This window comes from Mugil cephalus, chromosome 15, assembly GCF_022458985.1.
Source record: "Mugil cephalus isolate CIBA_MC_2020 chromosome 15, CIBA_Mcephalus_1.1, whole genome shotgun sequence".
NCBI lineage: Eukaryota > Metazoa > Chordata > Actinopteri > Mugiliformes > Mugilidae > Mugil > Mugil cephalus.
In genome coordinates, this window is record NC_061784.1 from 529,192 (window position 1) to 544,801 (window position 15,610).

The 15,610-nt window shown below is 36.2% G+C and overlaps 1 protein-coding gene across 3 annotated transcripts in view; it reads left to right on the forward strand.

Annotated features, from left to right (window-relative positions):
- Positions 1 to 15,610, forward strand: part of nectin1a (nectin cell adhesion molecule 1a) — a 99,734-nt gene that overhangs the window by 11,649 nt on the left and 72,475 nt on the right. The window lies entirely within an intron of this gene.

The following is a 15,610-nucleotide window of genomic DNA, read 5'->3' on the forward strand; positions in this document are numbered from 1 at the left end:
CTCCTCACCTCATCCATCTCACAATGGAAACACACAATGGAAAATAAGAAACAAATCTTTTTTTCATTGCAGATCTCTTACTAATTGTAATATCTCAAGTAGTGCTTGAAATAATGTGTTGGCTGCAGAGTTCTACATCCTAGGTTCATTTCACTTGCAGTTGGCCTCCCGGGGCGTAGGCCCGAGGCACTATTGTTTTATTGCGTGTTTCTTCTTATTATTAGTAGGGCCACGGGGCAATGCACCAAGGTACTATTGTTATATTGCGTGTTTCTTCTTCTTTTTATCTTCCTCCCTTTTTTCATCCCTTAACTCGCTGTAGAAGAAGTTATATATCAAAACATGCAGTTTTGATCAGGATTGGTGTGCCATTACTTTTCTCTTTGAAATACTACTACCGTTGTGTCACAGTAAGTCCAAATATGAGAGCAGTGCAGAGGGAGAAAATCACCCTTTTCTCTCTGTCCCTTCCCAGCATGCTACTGTCATCATTGACAACCACCTCAAGTTGCCATGATCAGTTCATTAATCAGGGACTCCTCTGTTACTGCTGCTGTTAATACTACTGACCCCTGTCTCCCATACATTTATATTACAACAACACGCAGCAACACAGTCCTCTACCACTCACACACAATACAGGTGTCAAAGTTCTAGGTCTGTCTTTTATTTTGTGATCATGTTTTGAAGTTCCCTGTTTTATTTTGTCAAGTTATCTAGTTTCCTGTCTGTCCTGTCTCCTTGTGGTTGGTCATGTGTGTCTGGGTCATGTCTTGTGTTTCCTGTTTTATTTTGTTAAGTTTCTGGGTTTCTTGTTTTGTGCCTCCTTGTCTCGTGATTGTTAATTGGTTTCTCCTGCGTTGATTGCCCTCATGTGTCTCACCTGTGTCTTGTCATCCCTCAGTCCTCATGTGTATATATAGCCCCGCCTTTCCCTTTGTTCCTTGTCGCATCGTTAATGTTAGTTTAACGTCTCCATGCCATGTTCCAGGTTTCCTCGTCCTTGTTCCATGTTACTTTGCCGTGTTTGTTGATTCTTTCGTATTTTTGGTTTTCCTGCCGTGCGCAGCGCTTTTTGTTAATTATTAAAAACCCTGTTTCCCTGGCTTCCCTGCCTCATCATTAGTCCCCCCGCCTATAGAGTACCGAACTATAGGCAAGATGCACAACAGCCGTGCCGCCATTCCTCAACTCCATGTCGGATCTCCAAAGCAGTGCTCGATCCTTAAAGATTACTTAAACACCGTAAAAAATAAAGGGCTATGTAAACTCAAAAAGTCTAGGTAACTGGCTGCAATAGATTTTTGCGTTTGGGGTCCAACTAAAGTTTTGAAGAAAACTACATAAAGTTAAGTCAACAAATTATCTTTTGTTGAAATAACTTATAAATTAACTTTGAGATAACTTGAAATTCATATATATTTTTTAACACTTTTTAACACAATTTAGCAATAAACTAATTATTTTTGTTTCAGGTTAGTTACCTTTCAAATGCATCAAAACTCAAGTTGTACTTATGAATACTGTCAAATATGAGAAGTTATGGCAACTAAAACTTTTCTATTGTGCCTACCATATATGATACAAATACAAATAATACTAGTTCAGTAAAAAATGTTTATTTAAACATTTAATACAACATTCCAGCAAATATGCAGGAGGATGAAATCTCTTAGTATCTACCAATACACAGCTCAAAAGCACTTTGATAACAATCCTGAGCTTAGTAGTGCCTCAGATCATAGTGCTTGAAGAGACCCTCTTGGTTTGTGCAGGCGAAATCACAAAATTTGCATCTCATAGGACAACTGTAACAAGAAATAAAACACCAGTTACTTGATAAAATAAACTAATAAATAACAAAGTTTACACTCAGAAAATGTGCAGCATATAAGACCCTCCAAACCACGTCACTGCCAGAGCGTCATGTTTCCATGACGACCGACCGGAACAAGACGAGGAGTATGTCATGTTTACATGACTCCCGATTGTAAAAACGAGTATCTAAAGTAACACTAAACTTTAAAATCAAACACACACGTGCACAGTATACCGCTTATTTGTAGCACTACTCATTTTGTTTAATAAATGAGCTCCAGTTCGACTGCAGCCGCAGTTACGGAGCCAACAGAGCTAACGGAGCTAACGAAACTAATGATAGGTATTGGAATCGGAACAACTCAAGTCCGGTCCAGTGCTATATATTGATGATGTTAAATTTTAACTTGGTAACATGTTTGGAGTTGCTAACACGCTAACTTACCTTGCTAACAGGACAACAACCACAGTGTGTCTGTGTGCTCCTCAGTTCCCGCTCATATTAGGCTGTGCACCCATGTGTTTATCAATGGTTACTTCTCCGGATCTCAATGTTAAAAGGCCAATAAATATAATTTAAAAAAACAACAACAAAACTATACTGTAAAGTTATAATAAAGTATAGCCTAATCTACACGCGTGAACCCCGACGTTTAGTATCATATTGAGCAAAATACTCACCTTGAGAGTAAAAAGTCTTGAAGAGAAGTTGGCAGCACATGGACACGGTGTGGGTGTGATGGAACCCATGCAGATATGCATTGGAGACCCCCAGTTCTTGATCTCTAGTTGTCCGGAACTTGTCCGGACCTCAAATGCGCAGTTTTGAGGTTTACTCACTCAAGTTATTAAATGAGCAATGACCAACTTTAGCCACAAAACTTGAAAAAGATAGTTGGAATAAATATGATGATTAGTTAACAACACAACTCAACCTTTTTTGCTTAGTTAACTGGAAAAAATATGGTTAGGCCAAGAAATTTAAGTTTTCATTTTTAGAGTGAAACTTTTTTTTCATTCTTAAAGAGATTGTATAATAAAAGTACCATAAGAATTTCTTTTGTGGTATATTGATTAACCCCAGTGAAGTTCATTTTCATTTCTATTTTTCTTATTATTATTTATTGTTCTTGCTGCTACTGATGACGATTTGTTGCTAAGCAATCTTTAATAATAATAATAAAAAAAGTGAATCACCACTCGAGCCCGGAAATATGCCGGAAGGTCATATATTGTACATTTACACATAATTCTATTATTTGTTTGGCAGTTAGATATTTATATTATCCGTATAATTGACTAGTTAATTGACTGCACGAGTTTCAGGGCTTAGTTAGAAGTCTATATAATATCAGCGTTCTAAATACGAATGTCAATACAATGTTTGTGTGGTGCTGGTACGGGGCTTCACTCTCAGACACACTCACAATAGGACTGAATAATAGTGTCACGACCAGACAAGGACTCAGGATGCAGATGCAGGGTTAAGGTTTCTTGATAACAATCTTTAATAAGAAGGCTCAGGTACAAAAATGCAAGGCAAAGAAAACAAAGCAGGGTCTGAAAAACAGCCTCAGAAAAACTTCTTCCCAGAGAAAAAAAAACAAAAAAACAAAACTAAATATAGTTGCAAGCAGCAATGTGGGGGTCCAAGCACATCGGCAATTGGCCATAAGCCTTGCCAAGAAGTTACAAGTGAATCGGCGATGGATTGGTGGAAATATGAGCTGACTTCCTCATTGGCCGATTTCGATTGGCTGAAGCGGGCAAATGAATTGGACAGTGAAAATGCCACTAAATAACTTTTGTGCGGCTCGGTCTGATGATAGTCTGTGCCGAGTTTCGTGAGAATCAGACAAAATTTGCGACCCGTGAAACCTTTTAAAGGATTTTGACTGGCATCTGGTAAATGACCTTCTGACCCTTAAACTTTATACACACTTCACAAACCCCAAACACAGGAAAGGGACAGAAGAGAAAAACAAGAAGATAATATACTACAGCTTCCAGTTAAGCTTCCTTTATAAAGCATCACATTGTTTACAAACCTTGAAGAGGTCTAAGCATTTAATTACACAACATCATTTCATTTTCAAAACAACTGGTCATCTGAATTACATGCATCCTTTTACAGTACACAGAAACGTAAAGGCAAACATTGCTAACAATTCAAGGAAAATGAAGATGATAAATACAACACGTGAAATGTTATAGTCTCAATCTTACCTTTAGTGCTGACTGCTGTCTTACATTCTCGCATTTACAGTTTAAGACTGAAACTGGACTTAGAGATACCCTGCTTCGCCCCAAACCGGAAGTTGTCTGACGTCACTGTGAAAAGGGTCTCAGAAAAACAAAAATTTTTAACAAGATAAATATTATTAACTTTAATGAGTTAAATAATATTAACTCAAGATCTCGAGAAAATGGAGCTTGTTTTCCCGAGATAACAGGAAAAATAACTTTAAATCTTGAGAAAATAGAGGAAATTAATTCATTATCATGGGAAACCTGAACAATCAACAACAAACAAACAATAATATGTGCATGGGGAAAACTGAGGAAAAAATGTTGTTAATGCACACTAGTTTATTGTGCAAGCATGAAAAACAATTGTCTGAGCACATTGTTGTTCACTCAAACTGCTTTGCTTTTCGCTTAATTTGAACTTTTACACAAAATATAATTTTGAGTTCTTGAAAAAATACTTGTTTTTGTGCTCAAAAATTCCCATTAATTGTTTGGAATTGTGGCACAAAAATAATGCCATACCATCTATGTATATGTGTCTATGCATAGATGACAGTAACAAATTAGGTCACGCCCCCATTTGGGTGTAACAAACCACTAGTAGTAAATACAAATCCCCCTTAGTCAATGTTTACTTGCTTGCATTGTCACCCAGAAAACGGGCAAAATGGCTAACCTTAGTCAGGCAGACACATACATAATGTCGTTGCCCAGTGATGTTACATAGAAAAACTTGAAAAAAACAGGGACCGTATGAGCCTACCGACTGAGACTTGGGTGAACGACCCCACTCACTGGCCGGAGGTGTCATACCCAGACATTTTCTCTCAGCTCATTGAATCTCTGGGTAATATATGACATCTGTTATCAATTCATAATCATTCCATGATGTTAAATTAATTCATCCTGACATAAATACAACATGAAGCTTAACCAGTGTTAGTCCTTTTGTTAACGTAAGTCTGTGCTGTGTTGTTACCTACTGTCAATCTTTAAGATTTTAACTAACAGTGACTGACATCAGCTAATGTTAGCATCATATTTCAAATGAGAAAGTGTTCGCCACACTCGTATATATATTGACTATGAGTTTTATTTATATTTCTTTGGTTTATAATTTTACCTTTTAACCCTTAGATGCACAAGTGTCCCGTTTTTTTTTTTTTGTTTGTTTTTTTTGCAATATCTTGCAAATATCTTGCAATATATATTTTAATTGGAATTTCAAAGGTTAACCTTGGGAACCTTTTCAAATGTGCCTGTTAGGTATACATTTACTGTTGATCTACACATTTAATGCCAGCAGTCTCACCACCCTAAGGTTAATTTTACAAAGCAGCATACATGCATACAAGTGTTATCGTCTTTTTATACTTCATAATATATGTGCTGTTATAAAATATGAACTTATTTTCCACATGTATGAATTCTGTTTGGTAGTGTTGTGTTATCATCATCAAATTACTCCTTTGTAGTTCGTTAATAACACTGGCTAACTACAATGTTTCTAACTATGACTGTGGCTCAGGAGGTAGAGTGATCATCTGTTGTGTCCTTTTTGCAAGACACTTAACCCACCTTACTCCCAGTGTGAACTCCATTGGTGTATGATTGCAAATGTAGTGCAGTTAAATCATTAAATATTTAAGTCTAACAACGGCAACGGAATATTGGATCAATATTAATTACTAGTAATTAATCAGTCTCATCATATCTGAGGGGTTAGCTCTGAGGGATCATCTATTTCCAGCTCAGAAGGACCTTTCTGACAAATACTTAAGTGAAATATGCGGTTTATTTACAAAAATGGTGAATAATGAATAATAAACAGCACGGTGAATAATTTAACAATTACAGTAATAGAAAATGGTGAGAATACCGAGATGAATGAGTTTAAGGAAAGTGAGAATTGTGAATGAAAATGAGGGCGCAAACGGAACCTAATTTATTAAGCGAATAGAGTCAAGGTTTTGTTTAGATGTATCACACGCACATCAACTCTGCTCAAAGATGAAGTTGATAGTCTACTTATGCCCAAGGGTACTCCGCTGATGCCGCTTTAAACCACTCCGGGTGACCAGCGCTGTCCTCGTGAGCTCAGATCTTCACTGCAGCGTCGGCTACAGCAGGGGTCTTCCTCAGTCAGTGCGTTTACACGCATATAATATACGCATATAATAATTCATTTTTTTCACGTGCATGTATCTACTACGGGTAGATACAATCTGTTGCGCAAAGTGGCACTTGTGAAGTTGTCGTGTGGCAATTTGATGACGTGTGGTAAAGCAAGTAGTTGCCAATAATGAAATTGAAAAATACTTCCGATGGCTGGTTGAAAATATCTAATATTCTAAGTAAAACTAAACCCTCTAGTTTATGGTTACGTCCCAGTCGTTATTTTAATTTCAGTATAATGTAAATTTGCAGGTTGACATTGAACTCAAATTATCCACTTGGATCAGATTAGAGTGACTGCAGTCTGCGCATGCGAGCTCTCATAAATCTCCAGAGAGGATTGATTTTGGCGCATTTTGCACTTCCGAGGACATGGAACAAGGATTGATGGATATTGGTCAGAGATACTTACACTGTGTTCAAGAGGCGCAAATGGTAATTGTACTTTTTGGTTTATCTATATTTCATTTTGTGGGTTGTTCATAATGTGCTTGAGCACACAGCATCTTTTTCATGTGTTTGTTTACATTGTGTTAGCACTAGATTCAATGGACTTATGGACTTTTTTACTTTATAGTTTTCTCGGTTTTCCAAGATTTTGTGACAACGTCGATGGAGGAGGAGAAATAAAGCTGAAAATCTCGACATCAGTACGAATAGAGGCCTTTTGTTGGACCAGTGTAGCTACAGTAGATTATATTCGGGCTATGCTAATCAGGTGTTTTAATATGTTTATATGCTGCGTCTTGCTGCTAACTTCTTTGTTATAAGTTCTACAAAGATGATCAAAATATGGTTTTGACACTGATCATGAGCTGGTGTAGATTAAACATTGTCTTTTTGGTGTGTACATTCAATAGTTTCTAAATCTGGTCAGAGAGAGGTCTGCAGTTCTAATTTATTTAACTGCCAGGGGTCCAGGTGCAGAGAAGTCTGGTTGTTCTTATCTGTGGGGTACCTGGATATGGATCAACACGTCATGAGATAGTCTTAAATTCTTCGTTTGTTGGCATTGGAATGTGCTTAAAATCTTGTTTTATGGATTTGTTTTAATGGGCTCAGAAATCTGCGAAGGAAACAAAACAATCCTGTCCAGAGAAGTCCTTCTCCTTCTCTTGGGTCAGGGGAGAAATCAGATGTTCTACACAAGTGGTGTTTGTTGGTAGTCAGAGAGTGGCGTGGATAAGCAATCACGTTTCCATCAGTCTGCCCCAGGGCGACTGTGACTACTTAGGTATTTTACCACCACTAGGGCGACTGTGACTACTGAGGTAGTTTATCACCACGAGGGCAGCTGGGACTACTATGGTAGTTTACCGCCACGACCAGGGCAGCAGGGGAAAGCTTTTCAGTATAAAACGCATTATTTTTAATTGGGGTCATTTTGACTCCACTCATAGAGTGTAGGTGTGTTTGGTGTAGTACACTGTAAAAAAAAAAATCGTAAAAAAACGGTAAATTTCTGGTAGCAGGGGCGCCATAAAAATACCGTAAAATAGCGGAAAATTACTTTCTCATACTTGCAATTGTTGCAAGATTTTGCCTTATTTTCAGGTTGTTTTAACATTTAATTTAACATTTAATTAATTTCAATGACATTATTTTATGGGAAGAGATTGTATATTACTTTATATTTGATGTAATACAACAGTATATGACACAAAATAATGTGATTCATCTTTCAAAACATATCAAAAAACTGTTGCAAAACTAGATATTTGGTTAGATTGCAAGAATTTACTGTTAATTTTAGAAATCATCAAATGGATATTTAATAGTTTTACGTTGTTTTAAACGTTTAATTACAAATATTTTACATTTTAAAATAATGAAATTACCCATAAAGATGGCAAATTAACATTGTAATATGAATAATAATGCTTAAAGTTACAGAAATGTGCTCTTATTAGTTGGTTTTAATGACGTCATTTTATTTAAAATGGCTGTATATGACTATATTAGATGTAATATAACAGTATACAACAATAATTTGATCTTTTCAAAACATGTCCAAAAAAACAAAAATGAGACCAAGCTGAACAAGAACAGCTCCAATTTCCCATTCTCTGTATTTTTATTTAACTGTAGCAGGTAACCATTATTACAGCAATATTCAAAAATTCATTCAATTAAAATGACTGGTTCTGAAACAAAAAAAACAAGCAATAAAATTCAACTGAATGGGTAATGAAAGAAAAAAGTTTTAAAAAAAAATAGTTGAGTTACCAATTAACGTACAAGGAATCCATAACCTGGTCAAGTCACCATACATCCACAACATTGATTAGAAACTTGGTGAAACCTCACTGGAAATGAATCCATACTCTATCCAGACAGTTGACGAGGTGTGGTATCCATACTTGAACTGCTTATTGATTGTGGTGAAGTTGCAGTTTCTGAGCTGTAACCACCTGAAGAGAAGACAGAAAACATTAGCTGTTATTATTTAATAACTAACTAATAACAGTTTAAGAGGCAGGACCAGGATAAAGATGCAAGAAGATCCAGCCTTTTCCAACACCACAACAGTCACACGAGTCCCACTATAGACGACGCCGTTGCTTTGGAACAGACAAGCTTGTGAAATCGCAACATAACACACTACAAACGGTAGCAAATAAAACACACACTGACTGACATGGGAACTAAATTAACAACAAATTGTTGTTGGCACCAAAATTAAAATTTGAAAAACCTTGAAAAAGGCAGAGTAGGTCGCTCCTCCTATATTTGTGAGAGGCAAGAGGAAGATGAAAATATTAGTTTTAAGAAAGAGTAACTGGTTGAAATAAACCATTACCAAATCTCAGTATCATTTATAAAACATTTGTTCTCTCTTCTTTGGAAGAAAATATACTTAAAAAATGTCTCACTAGCGACACCTGCAAGTGGAGGAGTAGGAGCAGTCTGCGTGGAAAGAAGATTTTGACAGGTTACATAAAATCCAGCTTCCTATCCTAGCCAGAAATCATGCCATTTCAAGTCACGCAGTAAAGGTTATGGCCAAAAAACTAGTGAAAATGTAGAAGAGGGTTAATAATCGATTACTGTTCCTTGTTGCAGCTCTAAACAAATGTTGTTCTTCTTTCTCTCCGCCTGTGTCAGTTAGTTCAAAAAGCAAACGTAATGACTTACTGTTAAGTGCTAAGCTAACGTTAGTGTAAATAAAATAAAAAGTGGTTGGCCTGGCTGACTTCTAACAGTCATAGATATATATCTATGACTAACACTGGCAGACACTACGTGAAGACGCCACCGCCGCCGCCAGCCATACTTTTGTCATCATACTTAGCTAACATTTCAATTGACGACATGCTAGCGCGTTGCTTTTGTCGACTGAGTAAAGTCAGAGGCATGGTGGTAAATAAAGCTAATACTACTCAACTTCAGTTTGATACTTGCCTTCTGCCTTCGTCCTTCCTCCAGCCTCAACATTAGCTGCTGTTTGCTCCAAGTTTCTGTGACCAAACGGGAACAGCCGCGTGGTGGTTGTTGACCTTGTTAAGCGTAACGTCAAAGACGGATGTTCAGTATCCCAACAGCCAATGACATGTCTTGTTCTTCTTTTTCTTCTCCAACCGTTTCTGTCGACCAACCCAAACGGGAACCGCGCTTTTCACAGCATGTACTCCGAGGACATGTCGCCTTCACGTTTTTTTCTTTTTGTGTTTGTGCAGGGAGACATTGCAGCAGTAAAATGTCTCCTGATTACACGCGTTTTGTTCAGAAATGCTGTGAAATAATTTAAGGTTTTTGGCAGATCTCATGGTGTTGCCATCGGCTGTGTTATGTGATCGTAAAAAAGTGTGGGATATCGCTATACAAATACAGTCACACATGCATTCCCCGATCAGTGCAATTTCCCGAACGTGATGTAGGGATAATTCACGGATGTGCTTCCATCAATGAACGTGTAACAACACATTTGATTAATTGATAGAAAAAAAAAATGAACAAAAATGGCTGCCCTTCAGACGTCGGTCTTTATGGGAGTAGACCACAACTTTGCGCTGTTTTTGAGCTGAAGCTTCTACAACTAAACAGCCTGTCAGGCCACCAAGTGCCAAAATCAGAATGTATGTTCAGATAGACCAACATCAGAGCAAAAAACCGGGTCGATTCCTTCCTTCACTCCTGTGGCCCCGTTTTTCCATTTCCATTTTCCATTTTTGATATGAGTCCCAAATTGAGATATGAAAAACCAGGCATGTTTCGTTTTTGTGTTAGATTAAAAAACGAAAAACAAAATAATCGCTGGATTTTCATTTTTTGATTTTTGATTGACAATTGAAAATAGATTTTTTCATTATTATTATTATTATTATTATTATTATTATTATCATTATTATTATTATTATTATTATTTTCAATACTATTTAATTGGCCGGGTGTATGTGACCTGGAAATGACTTTGCGTGCAGTTTGGGTAATGCATGGGGTAATGTAGTAGGCTACTATGGCGGCGCTGGAACCCCACACTATTTGTTCAAGGACCAGTGGTGAACCCCTTTCAATGCGAAAATCCCGGGTTTGGAGGTCTTTCACATGGTCAGAAGTCCCGGGTCGGACCTCCATCTCCGAGAGCTGTTCCGCGCAGTTAAGCACTGTACACTGCAGATAAACAATGGGGGACATGGTGTATATTTAACGCTTTTAGTTTGTTGATGACCTGAGGAATAGACTGGTCAAACCCTCGCTCTTTAAAAAGGTTGTTATGTAATGGTTGTTGTGTAATGGACTTAGCTGAAGCGACCATCACGCCTCCGCGTCATCCATTCATTTCTGATAATGGACACCTCAAAGGGCATTGTCCCACTTTTACACCATGGTCTGGGTGAATCCTGGATTCTGATTGGCTGCGAGGTATACATTAAAAGGTTTTATTAATTTATTTATTTTACTTGTATTACAAATCTTACAAGCAGAAGAAATTTCAACACAAAATACATTTTGAAACTGAGCTTAACATGTCAGCATTTCAATAAAAGTTTATGAATGAAGTATTTGCCAATATTATGAGGTTATTTAAGAGAAATTCCAACCTTGAGTCTTTTAAAAGGACACCAAATCTTATGTTACTGTACGTTAATTTTGACAAAGACAGGTTGTTATTCAGAAGACAACGACAAAATAAAACGGAGACATTACAAGAGAAGAAAAGATGTTGCTGTGTTCCAGTCTCATTCTCACAAAATGTACATTCATTTAAATCAATATTAAATCCAAGGTGCATTAGTTGTCTAGATGTGTATATTTATTGTTTCAAAGTGCACTTATTTCACTTTTGGTGGAATAGAAAATTTCAAAAAGTTACATCCGATTTTTTTGAGGGTAGATGGGTCAGTACAATATCTTTACAGCATGAATTTTCTTTTTAAAGGTGAGGGAAAACATTCATTAGTTAATATGAATCTTAGAAAGCGTTTTTTTACATCTGAAAAAAAGACAATCACGAATAAATAAAAGATATAAACGAGGTACAGTTGATACTTAAAGTAAAGAACCTTTTATAGAAGCAATTAAAGCTTGTGGTATAGCATTAATTAAAACATTATAAACCTTTCGGGAACAATTTAACTTTTACTTTTTCCTGAAATCTAGACAATCATATACATTGCCACTGTTGTCCAATAAATGTTGAATAGACCAAATTCCTTGATCCTGCTATTCTTTCAGAAATACAGACTTTCTCTTTATTAGTACGCATCTGTTGTTCCGGATTGGTGTGTTGTGAGGTGAAAAATTATGTTTAAAGATTAATTTCCAGTAGTGGAGGACCTGTTTGTGTCATTTCTATAACTTAATTGGCAATTTCTTAACTTCAAAATCACATTTTAGTGAAACCTCTACACCCCCAAAGTTCAAGAAGATTTTCTTAGGAAGATTAAACCATATATCATCACATTGTTTTATAAAACTTTGTAGCCATTTAAGTTTTAAGGAACCCTTCAATGGACCAAAATCAATTGCATTGAGCCCACCTTCTTCCATAGACTTAATGATATCATTCTTTCTAACATAATGATGTTTATTAATCCATATAAAATTAAAATTATTTTGATTTATAGTTTTAATTATGTTGTCGGGGTTATTTAAAGAATATGCAGGGTAAATTAATCTTGATAAAGCTTTCATTTTTGAAATTAAAGCTCTTCCAAAAATAGATAGGTCCCTTTGTAACCAAATATTCAAAATAGATTAACAGTTTTTTAATATAATCTCCAATCTCCTCTAATTTACAGATCTTTGGAAACTGTAATACCTAAATATTTAACTTTAGTTGCCGTCACTCTTTCTGCGGTTGACAACGTTTATCAAGCACGTCTTTATTCATGTGTTGTCTTTGAATTAGGTTCGATCAAATGAAAAAGCAACCGGGAAGGGAAAGACCCCGTTCCGTTTCGTTTGCACGTTTACATTCAATACCGAGTAACGATGAACACCACTAATGTATTTATTTATTATTTTTGTCATATCAAACTGCAATATGTAATTCTGCACCTATTGTTAGATTTCATCATTATTATTATTATTATTATTATTATTATTATTATACTTACGACAAACATTAGCAGTAATGACAATCAACTCCTATTTCATTAATGAAATCCTAAATAATAAATGAATGTCAGATTCCCGACGTATTCGTGGAAAAGTGACTGTTTGTGACGCCTGAGCCACTCTGTTGACAGACTGTCACTCTCTTCGCATTTGGTCAAGATTACATTGATTTATTCTTATATAGATCTATTTATATGCCACAAACATATGCATCGGGACCGTTCCATGGCACTCAGGTTGCGCACCTTGCCTCCGTTTTGTTTTGTTGTTCAAACTACATCATGGATACTGGGCAATTTTGATCCACCGTTAATGTATACATTTATTTTATTTTATTTTTCATATTTACAAATTAGCTCGGATAGGCTCCAGGACCCACCACCACACTTAGGATAAAGGGTTACAAAAAGAGAATGGGATATAAGATATTTACACAGTATGCACACAGAACACCTCAGCCACCAAGGTCTTCGAAGTAGGCATCCACCTTGTAGCCTTTGTCAATGAATTCTTGACAAAAACACTTCAAAATCAGTTTTGTATTGGAACCAAAATATAAACACCTGTTGTGCTGGTATGACCTCATTGCCATCCCCCTCCTGATCCTCCTCATTGTCAAGGTCTCTCATGGCTTGAAGCAGGTCCTCACTATCTAAATTTGTCACTTCTTGGAGAGTGACTGTTCCATTGAAGGCATTGTTCCTGCACCAACAAGCTGCCAACAATGTGTGCTTCAGAAGAAATGCAGTATTAGTAAATAAAAAAATGAAAATTTGCTCAAAATTGACCTTGAATGACCACATTTTAAAAATATTCATGCATCATGATTCACTTCAAATTCCACAAATGAGAGTTTGTGTTATAGATATCACTTCATTCCTAATATATTTTTGTAGTGTATTCATACTATTCATACTTTTATTTGTTGGTCAGTCAGTACGTTCTGAACTCCTGTTGACTCCATGATACTCTTACTGGTGACACTGCAAAGATGTTTACACAACCACCAAAATCTAATTCTTGAACTCTGTAGTGTATTTGTCTATATTGTATATAACCATTACCATCATTTAGGTTAGGAACCAGCATAGTAAGCTAGCTTACATTATTTGATTTCTTCATAACTATGGATGTGTCATAATGGTCTGAACATTTATGAAAAAGGTACTAGTAGTGTGTAGTGTAGTGTAGGAATACCAATCATGGTCAGATTATTTATAAATGGGTGGTATCATTACATGGCACTAACATATTGGGCTTGGTTTGTTTGGTACAGCCGCAGTCAAAATCTCTGTCTGTCCACTCTCCTGTTATGTATCAACTCTGCACCTGCAGGTGTGGGGTTGTTAGGTCACACACAAAGCTTTACATAAGACAAGCTTTACACAACTAACCCCAGCTTGGGGTCAAATGGACCCCAGGGGAACACCACTGCATGCAATATGTGATCAGCACTGAAAAAATACCATTTTATACCAGTTGTCACGATCAAATTAGGAAAAGTCATAAAATATGACTTTTATGTAAGGTTAATAAGCACTACGAGGTTCTTTATTGTAGTTTTACACACTGTTTACCAACGTTTTACAATATATGACTTAAACTAAACAACACTATGAAGCTTTTGTAGATTTGATAATCCTTTTAAAAATGTTAAGGCAGTGAACTTTGTTGTGGCATATTACCTGCTTACAGCTAGGTAATGTCCTTATTTTTGTTGTTTTCTTTCAGAATGATTTAATATGTTAATTGCCTAAAAACGTGGGTGATTTCGATTAAAAAATTCAATCATAATTAAAATCCAGTTGACTGAAGAAGAAATGGTCATTTTACTCATTTGGTGTAGTTTGTTGTTCAAAATTAAGTTGCTGCAAATGAAAAAAAACATTTTAAAAAAACACAAAAAAACAATGCAATATGTCGTTTGATTTATTTCATTGAACATTTGTTAGTATATGATAGAGATAAAAATTACGTATGCAATATGCAGCAAAGATGTAAGCTTTAGTGAGCTGTATATAGCGATATTGTCTTTTTTTCATTATCAAAAGCTTTGGTCCAGAAAAAGAGTTTGTAAACCTGAGTTTTAGGGTTGGAGGAGCCACCCCAAATTGACAAAAACACCTGTAATGTAATGAAGCAGTCTACAAAGCAACAAATAGTGTGCTCTGTTTTACTGTTTCTCCAGTTTGCGGTTCCCCCATCTCCCTTCAAAGACCAGCAGGTGTCGACCTCTGTAGGAGGACAGTGTCAAACTCCCCCTTGAACTTTATCACTATTGTCCCCTAAAAAAAAGACTAGTTTCAAGATTCCCTAGAAACACCTTTTTCTTTGCTTTGACCAACACTGGTAGATCAAAACTATGATAATAGGAAGAAAAGAGAAGAAGAATGGCTATTTTGAGATTTTAAATAGATCTGTAGAGTAAAATTACATACATTACACAATATGTATGGGACCAAGATCTTTCTAGTTACAACAAGTCTTCACAATGTACAAAGCTAACCAAGAAGCAGTGAGGATGCCATACATCAGCCAGTCATTCAGCATAAGGACAACTAAACACACAAGTAGGTAAATGTTATTGCATTTAGTGCATAGAGAAGTACACCACCTTACCACCTTCAAGATACACTCTGTTACATACTAATAAATAGAACAAACAAATAAGCACTTGAATGTCTTTACTACACTTCACAGTGAGGTTGTATGGTGAAATTGTATTGTATGTAGAGAGAAAAGAGAAATTGTGTTTTGACTGAATTGAAGTAAAAAGCAAAAGTCAACTACATTTCAATTTTAGTTT